General features: G+C 29.8%; 1 protein-coding gene across 1 annotated transcript in view; it reads right to left on the minus strand.

Annotated features, from left to right (window-relative positions):
- The window catches only part of pemt (phosphatidylethanolamine N-methyltransferase), a 106,801-nt gene that overhangs the window by 40,002 nt on the left and 45,253 nt on the right, over positions 1-21,546 (minus strand). The gene's annotated exons all lie outside the window — the stretch shown is intronic.

Below are 21,546 nucleotides of genomic sequence, written 5' to 3' on the forward strand. Positions count from 1 at the left end.
ATATATATATATATATATATATTATTAATAATATATTAATTTTATAGTGTCTTAAAAAAAGCTGTTGTACATAGTAAAATTGTAAAAAAAAAAAAAGAAAACTATAGGAAAACTATAAAAAGTAAACAAGTAGGATTTTTTTATTTAAAGATTTAAAATACATTATATTTATTTCCGTATTATTATTTTACTACAGTTTTGATATAGTCTTGTTTTCTAAAATATTATTGCAATAATAATAATAATAATAATAATAATAATAATGATAATTATTATTATTATATACATTTCAATATCTTGAAAAAGCAGCTGTACATAGTAAAATTATTAAAAATATAGAAAACTACTAAAAGTAAAAAAAATAATTTAAAAGTACATTTAAAAAACGATTTAAAATTATTAATAACTGTAATAGTATTTTACTAAAGTTTTGATACAGTCTTGTTATATTAAATATTACTGAAATGATAATAATAATGATAATTAGTTTTATTAATATATTTATTTTTAGTGTCTTGAAAAAAGCAGCTTTTCAAGTTGTAATTTTTATTAATTTAAAGATTAAAAATACATTTTAAAACGATTTCGAATTACTAATAATAACTGTAATATTATTTGAATACAGTTTTGATAATCTTGTTTTATTAAATATTATTGAAAAAATATATTAGGCTATTATTATTGATACATTAATTTGTATAGTGTCTTGAAAAAAGCAGCTGTACAGTAAAACTAGTAAAAACAACAGTAAAAGTAAATGAAAGAAGGATTTTTTAAATTTAAAGTCCCCCTGAAATCAAAATTAAAGTTTTTTGGCTTTTAGTATGAATATATTAGCCTTAAGATTATCTATAAGCTAGTGTGCTTCAAAACAATGGCAAAATTTGCGTTTACAAGATATGAGCATTCAAAACTTACAGTCTCGTCACTTCCGCCAATATGAATCAAGGATTTGGATGATATCACCGTGCACTTCAGTTTCTAATCAAACGTTCTGTCCAATCAAATGCTCTCTAGAGTCCGTAGTGTCCCGCCCCCTACACAGAGACGCAATACACGGAGCAGATCATATGTGCGATCGGCATGTATTAAACTACACAGCCTCAGCATGATTATGATCACTATTTCGTTTTAGCAAGAGTTTCATATTGAATCTGTGGGGTAATTTATTAGTCTGTGGCTGTCATAAGCTTACAAATGCGGCTTTACTGAGCTCAACGGCTCTGGCCGGAGCAGATATAAATGGAACGCTATTGGCTATTCAAAATAAGTGGGCGGGGCTGGGCGATATGTTTTTGTTTCAGTTAAAAGTACGTCACCACATAGAATAACGCTGCGTGTTTCAAGGCACTTCAGTGGACCTTTAAAGATTTAGAAATACATTTAAAAACTATTTCAAATTACTAATAATATATGACTATTGATATAGTCTTGTTTTATTCAATATTATTAAATAATAATTTTTAGAGTGTCTTGAAAAAAGCAATTAAAACATTAAAAGGTAGAAGAAACAGTAAAAAAGAAAACAAAATGATTTTTTTTTATTATTTAAAGATTTAAAAATGACATTTTGTTTGATCTGTTTAGTTTAAACAAAAACAAACAAAATGACTAAAACTTACATTAAAATGAAAATAAATAAACTAATTCAAATGAACAATAACTGCAATAGTATTTTACTAATGTTTTGTTACAGTCTTGTTTTATGAAATATTATGGAAATAATTTTAATTGTAATAATTATTAATATATTATTAATATAAAAAGTAAACAAGTAGGATTTTTTAATTAAAGATTTAAAAAAGCTATTTCAAATTACTAATAATAACTTTAATGGTATTTTACTACAGTTTTGATAAGTCTTGTTTTTTTATCAAATAATCTTGAAATAATAATAATAATAATAATAATAATAATAATAATAATAATTATAAGTTTATTAATTTTATAGTGTATTGAAAGAAGCTGCTTTACATAGTAAAATTATAAAAAACGTCAAAAACTAGTAAAATACACAGACAATAAATAAATGAATATACATACATTTTATATCTGCCAATAGGGTCTAAAAATAACCTTGCTTTCCCTTCGAATTATATTTCTTTCTAACCTGACTGGCAGATATTGATTTCTTTTCTTTTTTTTTGCTGATTTATTTTATTGACGTAGTTTTAGAAAGCATTTCCAAGAACAAAAACCTACTCAAAGGAATAGCGCATTTCTTGTTTTAAGCATAAATTTGCCTAATTTTGATACAACTGTCAGAAATGCTTTTAATATTTCAAGTCATTGGAAGATTTAGAGGAATAAAAGACAAAAACACTAAATTAAAAATAAGTAAATAAATAAATACCTGCAATTAACAACTTGAGACGAGCGGAAATGCGGCAAAAAAAAACATTACTATTTAGTTTGCAGTGCCCACGCCACAGCTGGTGTTTCTGTCCTTTGAAAACACTTTAGCGAACAAACAATGCTAAAATGAGGCAGCATGAAGAGTCTGCAAACATCACAACAGCTGAATCCTAACAAAGCCTTATTAAGAGCCTGTGTCCCACTGCTCTAGTTCCTATTGAGCTCCAGAAATCATCCGAACACCTCCAACTGACCGCTCCATCGGTCTGGCCTCATTTTCCCCATCAGCAGGGAAGATCTTTCACACAGGAGAAGAGCAATTTTCCCTGCACCTCTCTTTTAGGCCCTGAAAACACATAAATGGACCTTCACTGCACCTTTCAGCTTTTGAAAAACACCTGGTCAGGGATGAAGAGCTTTCTAGAACATAAAAGAAGAGAAAGCGAGGTCAGTGTTACGGAGGGGACGGTGATGTCTGTTTTCTGGGTCACAGAGATTTGACGACTTCAACAGAGATAAAGACACATCTTAACGGTGATTTTTAAAGATTAGAATAATCATTCTTATCGTGTTTATTATGCAGAAACAGCTACAAGTAACTAACAGCTTGATTTCCACAACAAGACCAATAGAGTGATGCAGGGATGATTAGGATGATGAAGTCAACATGTTTTTATGACAGGTTTTACAATTGCAAGTTTATATCTTATAATCTCAGGCTATTTTTGTCTCATAATTGTGAGTTTATATCACAATTCATACTTTTTTTCTCACAATTAAGCTTATAATTCAGCATTTTTTTTGCAACTTATCTCATTATTCAGACTTTATTCTCAATTTACTACAATTGTCAGTTTACAGTATATCTCAAAATTATAAAAAAACAACTGCAAGCTTATATCTCACAATTCAAGCTTTTTCCTCACAATAACAGTTTTTTTTCTTACAATTTAGCAATTCATGCTTTTTTCACAACTGCAAGTTTTTTTCTTACAATTTAGCATTTTTTCTTGCAACTGCGAGTTTATATCTTAAAATTCAGTTTTTTCTCTCACAATTTTAAGTTTATATCACAATTTAGAGATTTTTTTAATGTATATATAAAAATATATAATATCTTGTATATCTGCTGTTTTTTTCTTGCAAGTGCAAGTTTATTTCTCTTTATATTTCTGACTTTTTTTCTCGCAGTTACGAGTTTATATCTCAAATTTTGTACCTTTTTCTTACAATTGGGAGCTTATATCTCACAATTGTCTCACCAATTTTTTTTCTTTTACACAATTACAAGTTTGTTTCTTACAGTTTAACATTTTTTCTTTCAACTAAGTTTACATCTCATAATTCAGACTTTATTCTTAATTGTGAGATTGCATCTCAAAATTTGCACTTTTTCTCGCAATTGCAAGTTTATATCTCACAATTCATACTTTTTTCTCACGGTATTGCATTTCTTCTTTAAATTTCAAGTTTATATCTTGCAATTCAGTTTTTTCTTGCAATTGTAAGTTTATATCTCTTAATTCAGACTTTATTCTCACAATCATGAGTTTAGATCTCCAAATTTGTACTTTTTCTTGCAACTGCAAGTTTATATCTCACAATTCATACTTTTTTCTCACAATTACAGTTTTTTTCTTACAATTTAGCATTTTTTCTTGCAACTGCGAGTTTATATCTTAAAATTCAGATTTTTTTCTCACAATTTTAAGTTTATATCACAATTTAGAGATTTTTTTAAATGTATTTATAAAAATATATAATATCTTGTATATCTGCAGTTTTTTTCTTGCAAGTGCAAGTTTATTTCTCTTTATATTTCTGACTTTTTTCTCGCAATTACAAGTTTATATCTCAAATTTTGTACTTTTTTCTTACGATTGGGAGCTTATATCTCACAATTGTCTCACCAATTTTTTTTCTCTTACACAATTACAAGTTTGTTTCTTACAGTTTAACATTTTTTCTTTCAACTGTAAGTTTATATCTCATAATTCAGACTTTATTCTTAATTGTGAGATTGCATCTCAAAATTTGCACTTCTTGCAATTGCAAGTTTATATCTCACAATTCATACTTTTTTCTCACAATTAGTTTTTTTTCTTACAATTTTGCATTTTTTCTTGCAACTGCGAGTTTATATCTTAAAATTCAGATTTTTTCTCGCAATTTTAAGTTTATATCACAATTTAGACTTTTTGTCTCACAATTTTGAATTAAAAAATGTATATAAAAATATATAATATTTTGTATATCTTCTGTTCTTTTCTTGCAATTGTAAGTTTATTTCTCTTTATAATTCTGACTTTTTTCTCCCAATTATGAGTTTATATCTCAAATTTTGTACTTTTTTCTTTTTTTTTTCTTTCTTGCAATTGTAAGTTTATATCTTACATATCAGACTTTATTCTCACAATCGTAATTTTGATCTCCAAATTTGTACTTATTCTTGCAACTGCAAGTTTATATCTCACAATTCATACTTTTTTCCCAATTTTGCATTTTTCCTTTAAATTGCAAGTTTACATCTCGCAATTCTGTTTTGTTTTTGCAACTGTAAGTTTATATCTTATAATTTAAACTTTTTTCCTCATAATTGTGAGTTTATAACTCTAAATTCATACTTTTTCTCACAATTGTGTTTATATTTTATTGAATGTTATTACTGCATTTATCCCTGATTCATTAAAAAATAGAAATTCAAAATTCAAAATTACATTTAATTAAAAATTAAAACTACAATTAATAATTACATCTCTTAAAAAACTGTTAAAAACAGAAAACAAATGATGAGTATATTGATGGTCTTAAAGCACTTTGCAAAGCTTTCCTTACTAAAAACTATGCAGGTTTTAAAAATGTCTATGTATGTATTGCTTTAAATGAGCCTTCATCTTGATCTCATCTACCTCAAGTTAAGCTCAACCACCGCAATGTTGCTAATTATGACTTTCATGGGACCATTCCACCTACAGGCGCCAATGAGTTCATCTTCAGTTCCGCACGGCTGATGATTAGTGTAATTCACTGAGGAATATGTGGATGACACCAACAGAACTCATTCTTAATCATTAGGCCAAAAACGCTGCCAAATCCCTCTCTGCAAAAACACACCGCTTAAATATTAAAAGATCAAATCATTTAAATTACCAATAAACTGTTACATTCAGTGGCTGCCAACATGGATTTTTACAGCCTAATAATATATTTTTATACACAATTGTCCCAATTTTCATCACAATTTAGCATTTTTTCTTCAAATTCGGATTTGTCTTTTTTGTAATCGTAAGTTTATGTCTAAAAATGTGTACTTTTTTTTTCCTCGCAACTGCAAGTTTATTTCTCACAATTGTGAGTTTACATCTAAAATGTTTTACTTTTTCTTGCATTTACTTACAATTCTGTGTTTATCACAACTTAACATTCTTCCTTTGATTGCAAGTTTATATCTTGCATTTCTGTCTTTTTGTCTTGCAATTGTAAGTTTACATCTCATAACTCAGACTTTTTTTAATACTTGCAAGTTTATATCTCACAGTTCTTTCTTTTACTCACAATTGTAAGTTTATATCTTGTAATTCAGAATCTCACATTTCTGAGTTTTTTCCTCACACTTTAGCATTTTTAGTTTGTATTGCATAATTCTCTTTTTTTAATAGATTTTTTAGTTTTTTTCATCACAATTTAGTTTTTTCACAATTGCAAGTTTATCTCATAATTATGTCTTTTTCCCTCACAATTGCAAGTTTATATCTTGTAGTTCAGACTTTTTTTCCTCACACTTTAGCATTTTTTAGTTTGCATCTCATAATTCTCTCTCTCTTTTTTACATTTTTGAGTTTACATCTCACAATTCTGTCTTTTTTTCCTTGCAATTGTTAGTTTATACAGTATCTTACAATTAGGCTTTTCCAAGTTTACAATTTATATCTTGTAATTCACACTTTTTTCTTCACAATTTTGAGTTTTTTCTCACAATTTAGCATTTTTCTTGCAGTTGCAAGTTTATATCTTGTAATTTGAACTTTTTTTGCAATTGCAATCGTGAGTTTATATATCAAAATGTGTCAAACGTTCATATTTTGCCATTTCCTCGCAACTGCAAGTTACTATCTTCTAATTCAGAATTTTTCACTTTTGCATTCTTTAGTCTCTTTTTTTTTCATTTTTGAGTTTTATTCTTACAATTTAGCTTTTTCTCTCTATTGTAAGTTTATATCTCACAATTCTTTTTTTCCCTCACAATTGTATGTTTATATCTTACAATTAATCTTTTTTCTCACACTTGTAAGTTTATAAGCTTGCAATTGCAAAAAAGTTCAAATTGCATGATATAAACTTGCAATTGCAAGAAAAATGCTAAATTGTGAGATATAATCTTGCAATTGTGAAAAAATTTTAAAAAAGAGAGAGACAATTATGAGATACAAACTAAAAGTAAAGTGTGAGGAAAAAACTCTGAATTATTTCTCATAACTTTTTTCTCGCAATCATAAGTTTATATCTTAAAATTTGCACTTTTTTCTTGCAATTGCAAGTTTATATCTCACAATTCTTTCTCTTTTCCTCAAAATTGTACATTTACATCTTACAATTAAGCTTTTTTCTCACAATTGTAAGTTTATAAGCTTGCAATTGCAAAAAATGTTCAAATTGCATGATATAAACTTGCAATTGCAAGAAAAATGCTAAATTGTGAGATATAATCATGCAATTGTGAAAAAATAAAAGAGAGAGAGACAATTATGAGATACAAACTAAAACATGCTGTGTAAGTGTAAGAAAAAAAATCAGAATTGTGAGAAAAGGTCTGAATTACAAAATATAAATTTTCTTTTTTCCTTGCAATTGCAAATTTATACTTTTTCCAAACAATTCATCTACATCCCACAATTCTGTTTATTTCTCATAACTTTTTTCTTGCAATTGAGGTTGTATATCAAAATTTGTCATTTTCCCCAATCCCAAGTTTACATCTTGCCTTTCTTAATTTTGCATTTCTGTCTTTTTTCCCTCGCAATTCTAAGTTAATATCTTATAATTTGCAATTTTCTTGCAATTGCAAGTTTATATCTCACAATTCATACTTTTTTTCAACAATTCTTTTTCTTGCAATTGTTAGTTTATATCTCACAATTGTTTTTCTTCTCATAACTCAGACGTTTTATCTTGCAATTATGAGGTTATATCAAAATTTGTTCTTTTTTCTTCCAATTCCCAGTTTATATCTTGCCATTCTTAATTTTGCAATTCTGTCTTTTTTTCCTCGCGATTCTAAGTTAATATCTCAAAATGCAATTGCAAGTTTATATCTCACAATTCTCTCTTTTCTCACAACTGTAAGTTTATATCTAAAAATTGCCACTTTTTCTTGCATTTGCAAGTTTATATCTCACAACTCTGTCTTCTTTCACAGTACAATTGTGAGAGAAAAAAAATCACAATTGAAAACAATGTTCTTTTTTCATGTTGTTCTGGAGGGCTAGACTCTAAACAAAGCACAGGCAGAATAAGAATAAAACCAGCTCATATCATATATTTTTACAGTATTTCTCCTTCAGTTCACTGCTAATTCTTTCATTAAGTAATATCGTTCATTTTCCAATTACATTTATAAAACCTTTAGAAAATGGGCTTTTTACACCTTACGAGAGAGAGAGACAATTGTGAGATACAAACTAAAACATGCTGTGTAAGTGTAAGAAAAAAAACAAAACTCAGAATTGTGAGAAAAGGTCTGAATTACAAAATATAGATTTCTTTTCCTTGCAATTGCAAATTTATACTTTTTCCAAACAATTCATCTATATCCCACAATTCTGTTTATTTCTCATAACCTTTTTCTTGCAATTGAAGTTATATATCAAAATTTGTCGTTTTCCCCAATCCCAAGTTTACATCTTGCCTTTCTTAATTTTGCAATTCTGTCTTTTTTCTCTCGCAATTCTAAGCTAATATCTCAAACTTTGCAATTTTCTTGCAATTGCAAGTTTATATCTCACAATTCATACTTTTTTCCAACAATTTTTTTTCTTGCAATTGTTAGTTTATATCTCACAATTGTTTTTCTTCTCATAACTCAGACGTTTTATCTTGCAATTATGAGGTTATATCAAAATTTGTTCTTTTTTCTTCCAATTCCAAGTTTATATCTTGCCATTCTTAATTTTGCAATTCTGTCTTTTTTTTCCTCGCGATTCTAAGTTAATATCTCAAAATGCAATTTCCAAGTTTATATCTCACAATTCTCTCTTTTCTCACAACTGTAAGTTTATGTCTAAAAATTGCCACTTTTTCTTGCATTTGCAAGTTTATATCTCACAACTCTGTCTTCTTTCACAGTACAATTGTGAGAGAAAAAAAATCACAATTGAAAACAATTTTCTTTTTTCATGTTGTTCTGGAGGGCTAGACTCTCAACAAAGCACCGGCAGAATAAGAATAAAACCAGCTTATATCATATATTTTTACAGTAATTTTCCTTCAGTTCACTGCTAATTCTTTCATTAAGTATATCGTTCATTTTCCAATTACATTTATAAAACCTTTAGAAAATGGGCTTTTCTACACCTTACAACACATTTAATTTCGACAGTAAAATTGCATGTCTTTTCATAACCCGAACATGACCTTTTTGTTCTCTCTCCTCAGACGTTTGTCTCTATTATATCCTGTGTTTTATAGAGATCTGAGGCGGCGTGGTTTGATTTCACGTCCACACTCTCCCCGTCAGTCTCGCTGTTAACCTCAGTCTGAAGATAGCAGGATTTTGACCTCTACAGAGCACAGGTGACTCAGATTCGCTCACATCTGCGGCTATTACAGGCTGTGTGTGTGTGTGTGTGTGTGTGTGTGTGTGTGTCTGAAAGTGAAGCCCGTTTATTTCGTTGACCTTCATTTTGCCAATTACACACCTGCGCAGAGTGTCAGAGATTAATAGCGTTTCATCAGTCCCACATCTGCACCCACAGAATTTCTTTGAAGAATTATGTAAGAATGATGATGTACGTAATGTTTTTATCATTTGTTCAAGAAAAATTATACAGTTTAGGCCATCTTTATCTTTAGCCCTTGGTTTCCTGCACATCTGACAAAGTTTTGTGGTATTTTCAGGAAAGCAACAGAAGAGGATCAGCTTCTAAACTGTGTGTGATCAATACAAACAACCATGTTTCATTTAAATTCTCTTTACTGTAAAGCAGGGAAAAAACAAATAACTGTTTTAGGCACACTGTCAAAAGCTCTTTGTTGAGTCAACTTAAAATAACTTGCTACATGGCTGGCTTTATAATTTTAAGTTCAGTCAACTCAAAAAAAGTTTAGTCAACTTGAAATGCTAAGTTGACAACTTGGCTATTTGAGTTGATTCAACTCAAAATTTTAAGGCAGCTGGGTAACTTGTTAGTTTAACAAACTACATTTTTGTTAAGTCAACTACCATATCTAAGTTAGTACAACTTAACATTTCAAGTTGAGGTAAACTTAATTGAGTTGACTGAATTGAACATTTTAAGGCAGCAGATTAACAAATTATTTTAAGTTGACTCAACAGATAGCTTTTTTTACAGTATAGGATAAATAAATAAATAAAAGCTGGAAAATAAAATATAACCTTTTTATAAAGGGTTTTTTATTAAAGAAATATTTTTGGGAAGCAAAACAATATAAGCTATAAAGTACTGTTTTCTTATTCTATTTTCTACTTACTTAATTCTGCTTTTGTTTTTGTTTTTTAGAAAACGAGGCTAAATAGCTTAATTTTCATGAAAAAGTAAAACCAACTGTAAAGCAAGTCAAAAAAAATCTGAGGAAGAAAATCACGTTTGGCGAGTTTTTTTTTCTCACAATTTAGTATTTTCTTGCAATTGCAAGCTTATATCTCACAATCATGTCTTTTTATTCTAAGGCAATTCTAAGTTTATTTCTGATTACTTGGACTTTTTTTCTCACAATCATGAGTTTATATATCAAAATTTGTAAACAAAAAATAATAATATTTTGCCATTCTAACAATAAGTTTATACCTAAAAATGTGCAATTTCTCAGTGCAATTGCAAGTTTATATCTCGCAGTTCATACTTTGTTCTCATAATTTATCTTTTTTTCCATGCAGTTAGTTTATATCTTGCAATTGTAAGTTTATATCTCACAATTCTGTTTATTCCTCATAACTCAGACTTTGTTTTGCAATTGTGAGGTTAGATATCAAAATGTGTACTTTTTCTTTTAATTCCAAGTTTATACTTCCTTTTTTTTTTTGCAACTGTAATTTTAAATAAATAACAGCTGAATAATAATTAAAATATCACATTAAGAATTTTTAAATAAGTATTTTGTCTTGTTTGTAAGTACAAATATCTAAACTTTAATCAAAATACATTTACTTGAGTAACAAAATAATATAAGCTATAAAGTACTGTTTTCTGACATATTCTATTTTCTATTTACTTAATTCTGCTACTGTTTTCAGAAAAAAAGACTAAATAGCTTAATTTTGATTAAAAAGTACAACCGACTGTAAACCAAGTCAAAAATTCTGAGCAGGAAATTCATGTTTGGTGAGTTTTTTTTATCACAATTTTCCCTTTTTTGCAATTGCAAGCTTATATCTTAATTCACACTATTCTCACAATTCTGAGTTTTTTTTCACACAATTTAGCCTGTCTTTTTATTGCAATTCTAAGTTTATCTCTAATTATTTTGACTTTTTTGCAATTGTGAGTTTATATATTAAAATTTGTACATTTTTCTTCCAATTGCATGTTTAAATCTCACAATTCATATTTTTTTTTTCTTATAATGTATCTTTTTTCCTTGCAACTTTTTCTTGAAATTGCAAGTTTATATCTCACTATTCAGTTTATTTCTCATAACTATTCTTTTTTTGCAATTGTGAGTTTTTTTAAAAAAATGTGTACTTTTTTCTTTAAATTTCAAGATTATATCTTGCCATTCTTTTTTTTTTTTTTTTTTTGCAATTGTAATTTTAAATAAATAACAGCTGAATAATAAAAAATATATAGACGTTTTTTTAAAGAAACATTTCGTCTTGTTTGTAAGTACAAAATATCTAAACTTAAATCAAAATACATTTACTTGAGAGGCAAAATAATATAAGCTATAAAGTACTGTTTTCTTACATATTCTATTTTCTACTTAATGCTGCTATTGTTTTCAGAAAACAAGACTAAATAGCTTAATTTTGATTAAAAAGTACAACCGACTGTAAACCAAGTCAAAAATTCTGAGCAGGAAATTCATGTTTGGTGAGTTTTTTTTTTTTTTTTTTTTTTTTTTTTTGCAATTGCAAGCTTATATCTTAATTCACACTATTCTCACAATTCAGTTTTTTTTCACACAATTTAGCATTTACTTGCTATTGTAAGTTTATATCTTGCAAGCCTGGCATTTTATTGCAATTCTAATTTTATCTCTAATTATTTTGACTTTTTTGCAATTGTGAGTTTATATATTAAAATTTGTAATTTTTTTTTCCAATTGCATGTTTAAATCTCACAATTCATATTTTTTTTCTTATAATGTATCTTTTTTCCTTGCAACTTTTTCTTGAAATTGCAAGTTTATATCTCACTATTCAGGTTATTTCTCATAACTCTTCTTTTTTTGCAATTGTGAGGTTTTTTTAAAAATGTGTACTTTTTTCTTTAAATTTCAAGATTATATCTTGCCATTCTTTTTTTTTTTTTTTTGCAATTGTAATTTTAAATAAATAACAGCTGAATAATAAAAAAAATATATAGATGTTTTTTAAAGAAACATTTTGTCTTGTTTGCAAGTACAAAATATCTAAACTTTAAATCAAAATACATTTACTTGAGAGGCAAAATAATATAAGCTATAAAGTACTGTTTTCTTACATATTCTATTTTCTATACTTCTATTAAATAATAAAATCATGTTTGGTGTAAAAACTGAATATTAAGGACGTTCATGTGTAGATAATGCAATGTTTAAGGTCAAATTGAATGTATATATTTAGCATGTAAAGCGTTTTTTTTTTTTAGGCTGAGTCTGTACATCATGGAAAAATAAAGCACATGAATATCAGAACACAAGAGTCTTCACCGAGAGTCTATGCTTAGATATTGAGTTGTGATCAATCTCACTGCTGCCGAATGTTTCGCCCTCATGCCAGTGAAACATCTCAATGTGAAGGAAATGGAAAGCATTAAGGTGTGACGCACAGACTTCCAATGATCAATACAAAGCCCTGCTTGATAATAATACACTTTTCCTTTCTCTTTGTCTTATTTCCGTCTGGAAAAACTCATCTCAGAAGTGCCTTCTGAGTTTAATGCACACAAACACAATGCATCATGGGAGGCGGTCGATATTCTGTCCATTTCCTCTCATCATTCACTATTCATTCATCATCACTATTCATTAACTTTCGTGCTGAGGGTTTGAAGATGCTTGTGGTTGTTGACCTACATAGCATCCATCCTATTCATTTTTGGATTTTCCTACCAAGAAACTGGAATTGAAATGTGTTTCTTTGCATTTATGTTATTTTTGTGTTGTCCATTTCTCAGGATTTAGAAATAAATATAGAATACAATAGAAGAAAGAGCTGAGCAGAGTTTTTCTTATAAACTAATAAATAGCGATTCACTCACTATTGACTTGTTTCACAATGAGATTTTCTCAATTTTTTTTTGCAAAATTAATTTTAAGACAAATTATACATGAAAAGGTTTTCTTTTATTATTTCTTAGACAAAATGCTGCATAATTCTTTGTTAATATTACAAGTCTTTGGCTGCTCTCTTTCCATTTAAAATTAGAACCACTGTATTTTAATCATGTTCCAAACAAAGATGCTGCATACATCTAAATTAGATAAAGTAGTGCAATTTCAAAATCTGCAAAAACATAATGGTCTGACTTTAGATTTGTGAAATTATACTACATAAAACTCATCTGCATGAAACAGGGTTGTGCACAATTTAGAATTGAATTGAGAATGACTCCCAAATTCCAATTAAATTCTTGAATTTGAATTAAATTTGAATTGAAGGAAGCAGAATTGCAATTCAATACAAATTCAAAAAAAAATCATATACATAAGTGAAGTGTTTAACAATGAAGCTTTACAATATATGTCAGATATGATTTCATTACATATTCTTTAAATGATATTAGTTTGAACTACTTGTACAGATTACATTGTGTTATTTGATTACTTTGAAATGAAAATAACATTTTGAACAAAACTAATCAAACATTGAGGGAGTAATTTATTTCAAGAATTTGATCATTATCTGTATGTTGGAACAAAACGTATGCAGGGTTGAGGAGTGACTAGTATGTGTAATGAAAGTATGCTATTAAATTACAAAATTAATGTAATTGTATGTGAGATTCAACACATTCTTTCTGTTGTATGACTGTGTGGAATGTCTTTGAATTGCCATGAATTTAATTCCACTTCCTGTCATTCCAACTCCAATTCAAATTCAACTTCCTGTGTGGCGGAGTCAATTCAATTCAAATTCCAACTCATGAATTGAATGGCAGCCAATTCTAAAATTCTGAATTGTGCACAAGCCTGGCATGAAAGAGAAACAGCAAGCGGGCTGAAAAAGAGGCAAATTCCTTTTCTGTCAGCAGGTGGCGCTTAAGGAACAGCAGCAATACATCGTTTCCTTGTTTTTAATTTTAACTTTATATCTCATAATTCACCTTTTTTCTTACCCTTCATTTTTTTCCTGACAATTTAGACTATTTTCCTGCAATTGCAAGTTCATCTCGTAATTCTGTCTTTTTTACTTGCAATTCTAAGTATATATCTCATAACTCATACTTTTTTTTCTCTCAAAATTGTAAGTTTACATCTCACAATTTAGCACTTTATTCTTGGAATTGTAGGTTTATATCTCACAACTCATAATTTTTGTACAATTCAGAGTATTTTCTTACAATTTACCCTTTTTGGAATTGCAAGCTTATATCTCACAATTGAAATTTTTTTCTCACAATTCCTGTCTGACTTTAACTATGTGATTTTATACTACATAAAACATTTGCTCAAAACAGGAACAGCAGACGGGCTGCATGAGACTTTTTTGTCAGCAGGTGGCGCTTATGGAACAGCAGCAATACATCGTTTCCGTGTTTTTTATTTTAGCTTTATATTTCATAATTGACTTTTTTCTTACAATTCCGAGCTTTTTTCTTGCAATTATAAGTTTAAGTACATATCTCAAAATTGTACGTTTATATCTCAAAATCTGTACTTTTTCTCGCAATTGCAAATTCATATCTCACAATTCATACTTTTTTCTTACAATTCAATATATATATTTTTTTTATCAATTTGGCATTTTTTCTTGGAATTGCAAGTTATACTTGATTCATACTTGATTTTAATACTTTATTTGCAAGTTTATATCTTGCAATTCTGTATTTTTCTCACAACTGTAAGGTTATTTCTAACAATTCAACATTTTTTTTTTTTTCCTTTTTATATCTCACAATTCAGAGTTTTTCCTCACAATTTAGCAAATTATTCTTGGAATTGTAGGTTTATATCTCACAACTCATAATTTTTGTACAATTCAGAGTATTTTCTTACAATTTACCTTTTTTGGAATTGCAAGCTTAAATCTCACAATTGAAATTTTTTTCTCACAATTCCTGTCTGACTTTAACTATGTGATTTTATACTACATAAAACATTTGCTCAAAACAGGAACAGCAGACGGGCTGCATGAGACTTTTTTGTCAGCAGGTGGCGCTTATGGAACAGCAGCAATACATCGTTTCCGTGTTTTTTTATTTTAGCTTTATATTTCATAATTGACTTTTTTCTTACAATTCCGAGCTTTTTTCTTGCAATTATAAGTTTAAGTACATATCTCAAAATTGTACATTTATATCTCAAAATCTGTACTTTTTCTTGCAATTGCAAATTCATATCTCACAATTCATACTTTTTTCTTACAATTCAATATAATAATTAAAATAATATTTTTTAAATCAATTTGACATTTTTCCTTGGAATTGCAAGTTATACTTGATTCATACTTGATTTTAATACTTTATTTGCAAGTTTATAACAGCAGCAATACATCGTTTCCGTGTTTTTTATTTTAACTTTATATTTCATAATTGACTTTTTTCTTACAATTCCGAGCTTTTTTTTTTTTTTTTTTGCAATTATAAGTAATCTCAAAATTGTTACTTTTTCTTGCAATTGCAAATTTATATCTCACAATTCATACTTTTTTCTTACAATTCAATATTTTTTTTATCAATTTGGCATTTTTTCTTGGAATTGCAAGTTCATTTAATCACAATTCATACTTGATTTTAATACTTTATTTGCAAGTTTGTATCTTGCAATTCTGTATTTTTCTCACAACTGTAAGGTTATTTCTAACAATTCAACATTTTGTTTTTTTACTTTTTATATCTCACAATTCAGAGTTTTTCCTCACAATTTAGGATTTTTTTTTCTTCTTGGAATTGGAAGTTTATGCATCACAATTCACGCTTTTTTGCTCACAATTTCAAGTTTATATCAATTCTTGCAATTGTAAGTTTAAATCTCAACATTTCTTGCAATTGCAAGTTTATATCTCCCAATTCATACTTTTTTTCTGACAATTTGGCATGTTTTTTTTTCTTAGTTGTAAATTAATCTCATAATTCACCTTTTTTCTTTACAATTTAGATTTTTTTTTCTTTTAAGTTTATCTTGCAATTCTGTCTTTTTTTCTTGCAATTCTGAGTATATATCTGATTACTTACAATTCAATGGTTTTTTCTCACAATTTAGAATTTTTTCTTGGAATTGCAAGTTTATATAATTACACTTCATACTTTTTTCTAACAATTTTTAAGTTTATATCTCATAATTCAGACCTTTTTTTAGTTAATATCTTATATTTTAGTATATATCTTGCAATTCTGTCTTTTTTTCTCGCAACTGTAAGGTTACATCAAATAATTTTTTGATGTAATTCTTAGATACTAGATACTCTCTCAAAATTTGCAACTGTGAGAAAAAAGTAGGAATTGTGAAACAAAAAGAATTTACGTGTTTAATTTGTGCTAAAGACTACATTTAATTGTTTCTAAATGATTAAAGTGTGATGATTAACTGTAAAGTGTAGAAATAAAAATGATCGGTAATCAATATTTATAAATCGGTTAGTTCCAGCCCTCAATTCTGACTGGTCTGCTGTTCCATGAATTATGTATTTGACTGTCAAAATTTCATAAAAACTGTTTGTTAATTATTTAATGAAGTATGTGTGACACCTGCTGGCATTATGTTACATCATTAATCTTTAATTTTGAGTCTTCTCATATGGGAGATATGTTGATGTATGATTCTGTATGTAAATATGCCCATCAATTTACTTCCAATCTTGTGCCACGAATCAGTCTGTTTTAAACTAAAAGATGGAAAACAGACATTTTCTCAAGCTGAGAGATAAGCAGAGTTACTATTTTCATTTGTCATTTACTGTTGCTGTCAGAAACTTTTTTTTAGCGTAAGGACAGAATTTAATAAACATATCAATACAAATTTTTTTATAAAATGTTATATTTTATAAAAGCAAGTAGGTAGGCTTTTGTGAATATGTCACAGCTGAATGGGTTGCATGCACTCCGCTTCGCATCGTGCCTAAGAATGTCCTTCAGCCAAGACTTCACAATTGTACACGTGTTCTGACATGGTTGTCTTGCAGTAAGTTGAATAGATTGTGCTCTATTTCATTGCAATGATTGAGAAGGTTCACGCTGAAAGGCATCACACATAGGTACAGCATGTTGAGACCTCTGAGATTTCTAATTAAGTGCAGACTTGAAATCTTATAGTCCTGTGTGGGTTTGACCGACCTGACCAGCTCTGACCTGACCTTCAGTAGACCATCATAACAAAACCAGTCAAATAAAGCCTGTTAAACATGTTTATGAACAGCAGACAAAAGGATAAAACTGGAAAGCCTTTATCAGTGCAGTCAGGTGTAGTTTACCAAAGCAAGACCTTTAAAACATTAGCAGTATTGCTGGTGTGGGAGTTGCACAAAGATCGGAGGATCATCCTCAAAGAGAAAAGAACTTCTGCAGTCTTTGTGTGTTCATGAAAAAAAAATAAAAATAATTACTGGACAGGCTGCTTATGAGAGGCTTTCAGCAGAAAGAGACAACTCTTCAAAGATGCGTTCTGACCTTTCTCAGGTTTTCTAAAAGTTTATTCCAGCATTGAGAATTTTTTTTTGCTGAACTGCAGTAGAATCTCATTAAATCTTTGACTCATTGCTGAAAAGTATAAAATTATGGATTTTCAACACTGCCATGATTGTTTTTTTACAGTTTTCTGGAAAAACTGTGCATCTGTGCAGCTTGATTACCATGAGTCAAATTTATCAACACTTTTCACATTGCACAATTTTTCAAAGCAGCTTTACATAAAATAATAATGAAAATGTTTATATTATTATACACTGCAAAAATGCTTTTCTTACTTAGCTTTTCTTAAATCAGGAAGGATTCTCTAGACAAGAAAAAAATTATCGTCTTGTTTTCAGAAAAAACAAGTCAAAATTAAGCGCGTTTTTGCTTGAAACATCAGTGGGGTAAGAACAATCTCGTTTTCTGTTTGAAATAAGATTATTTAGCTTGTTCTAAGCAAATACTCACTTAATTTTGACTTGCTCTTTTCTGAAAACAAGTTTTTTTACTCATATAGAAAATCCTTCTTGATTTAAGAATATTTAGATATTTTGGCTGGGAGCAAGACAAAACATCTAAGTAAAAAAAACATTTTTGCGTATCTTCATTCCTTATACATTGAGGGAAAAAATTATTTGACCCCCTGCTGATTTGCCCACTCACAAAGAAATGATCAGTCTATCATTTTAAATGGTAGGTTTATTTGAACCGTGAGAGACAAAATAGCCAGATATTGATCCCAGATATTGCTTCTAAACTCAAGTTGTTATACAAATAACAACTTGAGTTTAGAAGCACACTCTTAAAGGAAGTGCTCCTAATCCCAACTTGTTACCTGTATAAAAGACACCTGTCCACAGAAGCAATCAATCAATCAGATTCCAAACTCTCCACCATGGCCAAGACCAAAAAGATGCCCAAGGATGTCAGGGACAAGATTGTAGACCTACACAAGGCTGGAAGGGGTTACAAGACCATCGGCAAACAGCTTGGTGAGAAGGTGACAACAGTTCGTGCGATTATTCACAAATGGAAGAAACGCAAAATAATTGTTAATCTATTTGGTCTGGGGCTCCATGCAAGATCTCACCTCACGTAGTTTTAAAGATCATGAGAACGGTGTGGAATCAGCCCAGAATTACCAAGAGGATCTTGTCAATGATCTCAAGGCAGCTGGGACTTTAGTCACCAAGAAAACAATTGGTAACACACTACGCCGTGAAAGTCACCCTAAAGCTCAAGAAAGCACATATAGGCCCATCTGAAGTTTGCCAATGAACATCTGAATTATTCAGAGGAGAACTGGGTGAAAGCGTTGTGGTCAGATGAGACCAAAATCAAGCTCTTTGAAATCAAGTAAACTCGCCGGGTTTGGAGGAGGAGGAATGCTGCCTATGACCGTCAAACATGGAGGTGGAAACCTTATGGTTTGGGGGTGTGGATTATGGATGGAGCCATGTACCATCAAATCCCTCATTGAAAATGGGTTGCGGATGGGTATTCCAGCATGACAATGACCCAAAACACACAGCCAAGGCACCAAAAGAGAGGCTCAAGAAGAAGCACATTAAGGTCCTGTTAAGGTTTCCAGTAGGGGTTGAACGACTTTAGATTTTTTTTTTAAGCTAACATTTATGTGATAAAAGTTGAGTCGATGTCGACTATTCGCTTTATGATGTCATTAATGAACAAGCACGCCTAAACTTTGAGCTGAGAGTCAAACATCAATTATTTTCGCAGTAGTGCATTAGATGAGGGCAGCAATAACAATAAGTAATTACAATAGGTGTTTAAAACGTGCATTCTCCTGTTCAATTTCAAGCATCCAGATGGTATAATCACACGTCTTGCGGAGCGCTTTCAGGGTGTGCATTCAATTATCATTTTAGCTGTTTTGAAACAGAGTGTAAAAATGGACTTCAAAGACTTCTTATCCTGTCGCACCCTCTATAGGACCAACGACTAGTTGACGTCAAGCTTAAAGCGTCATGGAAGAGTATTGAAGTCGACTAGTCAGTGCAACCCCAGACCTTAATCCCACAGAAAATCTGTGGAGGAAGCTGAAGGTTTGAGTTGCCAAACACCAGCCTCGAAATCTTATTAACTTAGAGAGGATCTGCAAAGAGGAGTGAGGCAAAATCCCTCCTAAGATGTGTGCAAAACTGGTGGCCAACTACAACAAACGTCTGACCTCTGTGATTGCCAACAAGGGTTTTGCCTCACCAAGCACTAAGTCATATTTTGCAAAGGTGTCAAATACGTATTTCACTCATTAAAATGCAAATGAATTTATAACTTTTTTTGAAATGCGTTTTTTTCTGGATTTTTGATGTTGTTGTTGTTGTTGTTATTCTGTCTCTCACAGTTCAAATAAACCTTTAAACCATTAAATTTATAGACGGATCATTTCTTTCTCAGTGGGCAAACGTATAAAATCAGCAGGGGATCAAATGGTAACACTTTAGAATAGGTAACACTTATTCACTATTAACTATGACTTATTTACATGCATATTACTAGAATATTGGCCATTTATTAGTACTAATTAAGCACATATTAATGCCTTATTCTACATGACCTTATTCTACATCCCTAATCCTACCCAATACCTAAACCTAACAACTACCTTACTAATTATTAATAAGCAGCAAATTAGGAATTTATTGAAGGAAAAGTCGTAATTAATAGTCAATAAGTGTTACCTATTCTAAAGTGTTACCAATCAAATCATTTTTTCCCTTCACTGTAGTTTTGAAAGAAAGCAATCCATGATGCCTTTATAATAGTATGCAGATTAAATTAATAACACCACTACCTACTGGTGCAAAGCTATAATGTTGGTTTTAATGGTAAAAATACTTTTTGTTTTTAACAGATTAAGCTTTTTTATCATTCTTTAGCTGTTTTCTCATGGCTTATTGCTCTATTTTACAATCTAGAACAGAACAAATAAGTCCAACATTGTCTGAGAACATGGTGAAACAGCTAAAAGTAAAGAAATAAAGTCATAAACACTCTTAAGTCACGAAACGAATTAAATGCATTGCGATTCAGTGCGATTACGTGCTGAAATTGTATCTTAGCAGAACAAACCGAATATAAAACAGTGCTACTAAGTTTACCATGAGATTAACCAGTAATAACCATCACTGTGATGCTCGTAGGAAAAGTTATTTGTGCATGCAACGTGAAATCCTGCTAAGAAAGGCATCAGGCAGACGGTTTTGTTTAATTGTCAGAGGCGTCGAGAACCTTCAGATCCTCCAAGATGCTATGAATAGCTTTCATCCGCTGCCTTTCAGTGCATCAATTGTTGGAGGATTTGCGAGCAACCACAGTGTAATTAATCACAGCATGCATAATGTCTGTATTATTGTGTATGATTCATCTCTAATGTAAATGTAATTATAAATGGAATGCGGTTAGATATAATAGATGTTAATTTGTATGCTAATCACATTCACTCTGTTTAAGGATTGAAACGGTGTTCGGTGTACCAGCACAGAATGAGTCCCCAAAGACAGATGCAGAAAAATGAAAAGACGTGCTTGTGCATAAATCCCTATTCTAAAGTTGAGCTATCAAAAGTGACTGTAAGCGGCTTACAGCAAATCATCTTCTTTCAAAGAAATGGGAGTGATTTTTTAACAGGTTCCACGTTTACTTGAAAACTATATCAGGCGTTACGGATGTATTTTTAATGTTCATAAAAATTAAGATTTGCAGAAAACGTGCTCACACTTAGACCATCCAAGATGTAGATGAGTGTTTCTTCATTAAATTTGGAGAAATGTAGCATTGCATCACTTGCTCACCAATGGATCTTCTGAGTCCAAACAGCTGATAAAAACATCAATTAACATCTTGAGAAGACAAAAGCTGCATGTTTATAAGAAACAAATCCATCATTAAGACATTTTAACTAAAATATATGTCCAAAATCCATTATAATGCTTCCTTCAGTGAAAAAGTTGTCTGATATGAA

Source organism: Garra rufa, chromosome 22 (assembly GCF_049309525.1).
Source record: "Garra rufa chromosome 22, GarRuf1.0, whole genome shotgun sequence".
Taxonomy (NCBI): domain Eukaryota; kingdom Metazoa; phylum Chordata; class Actinopteri; order Cypriniformes; family Cyprinidae; genus Garra; species Garra rufa.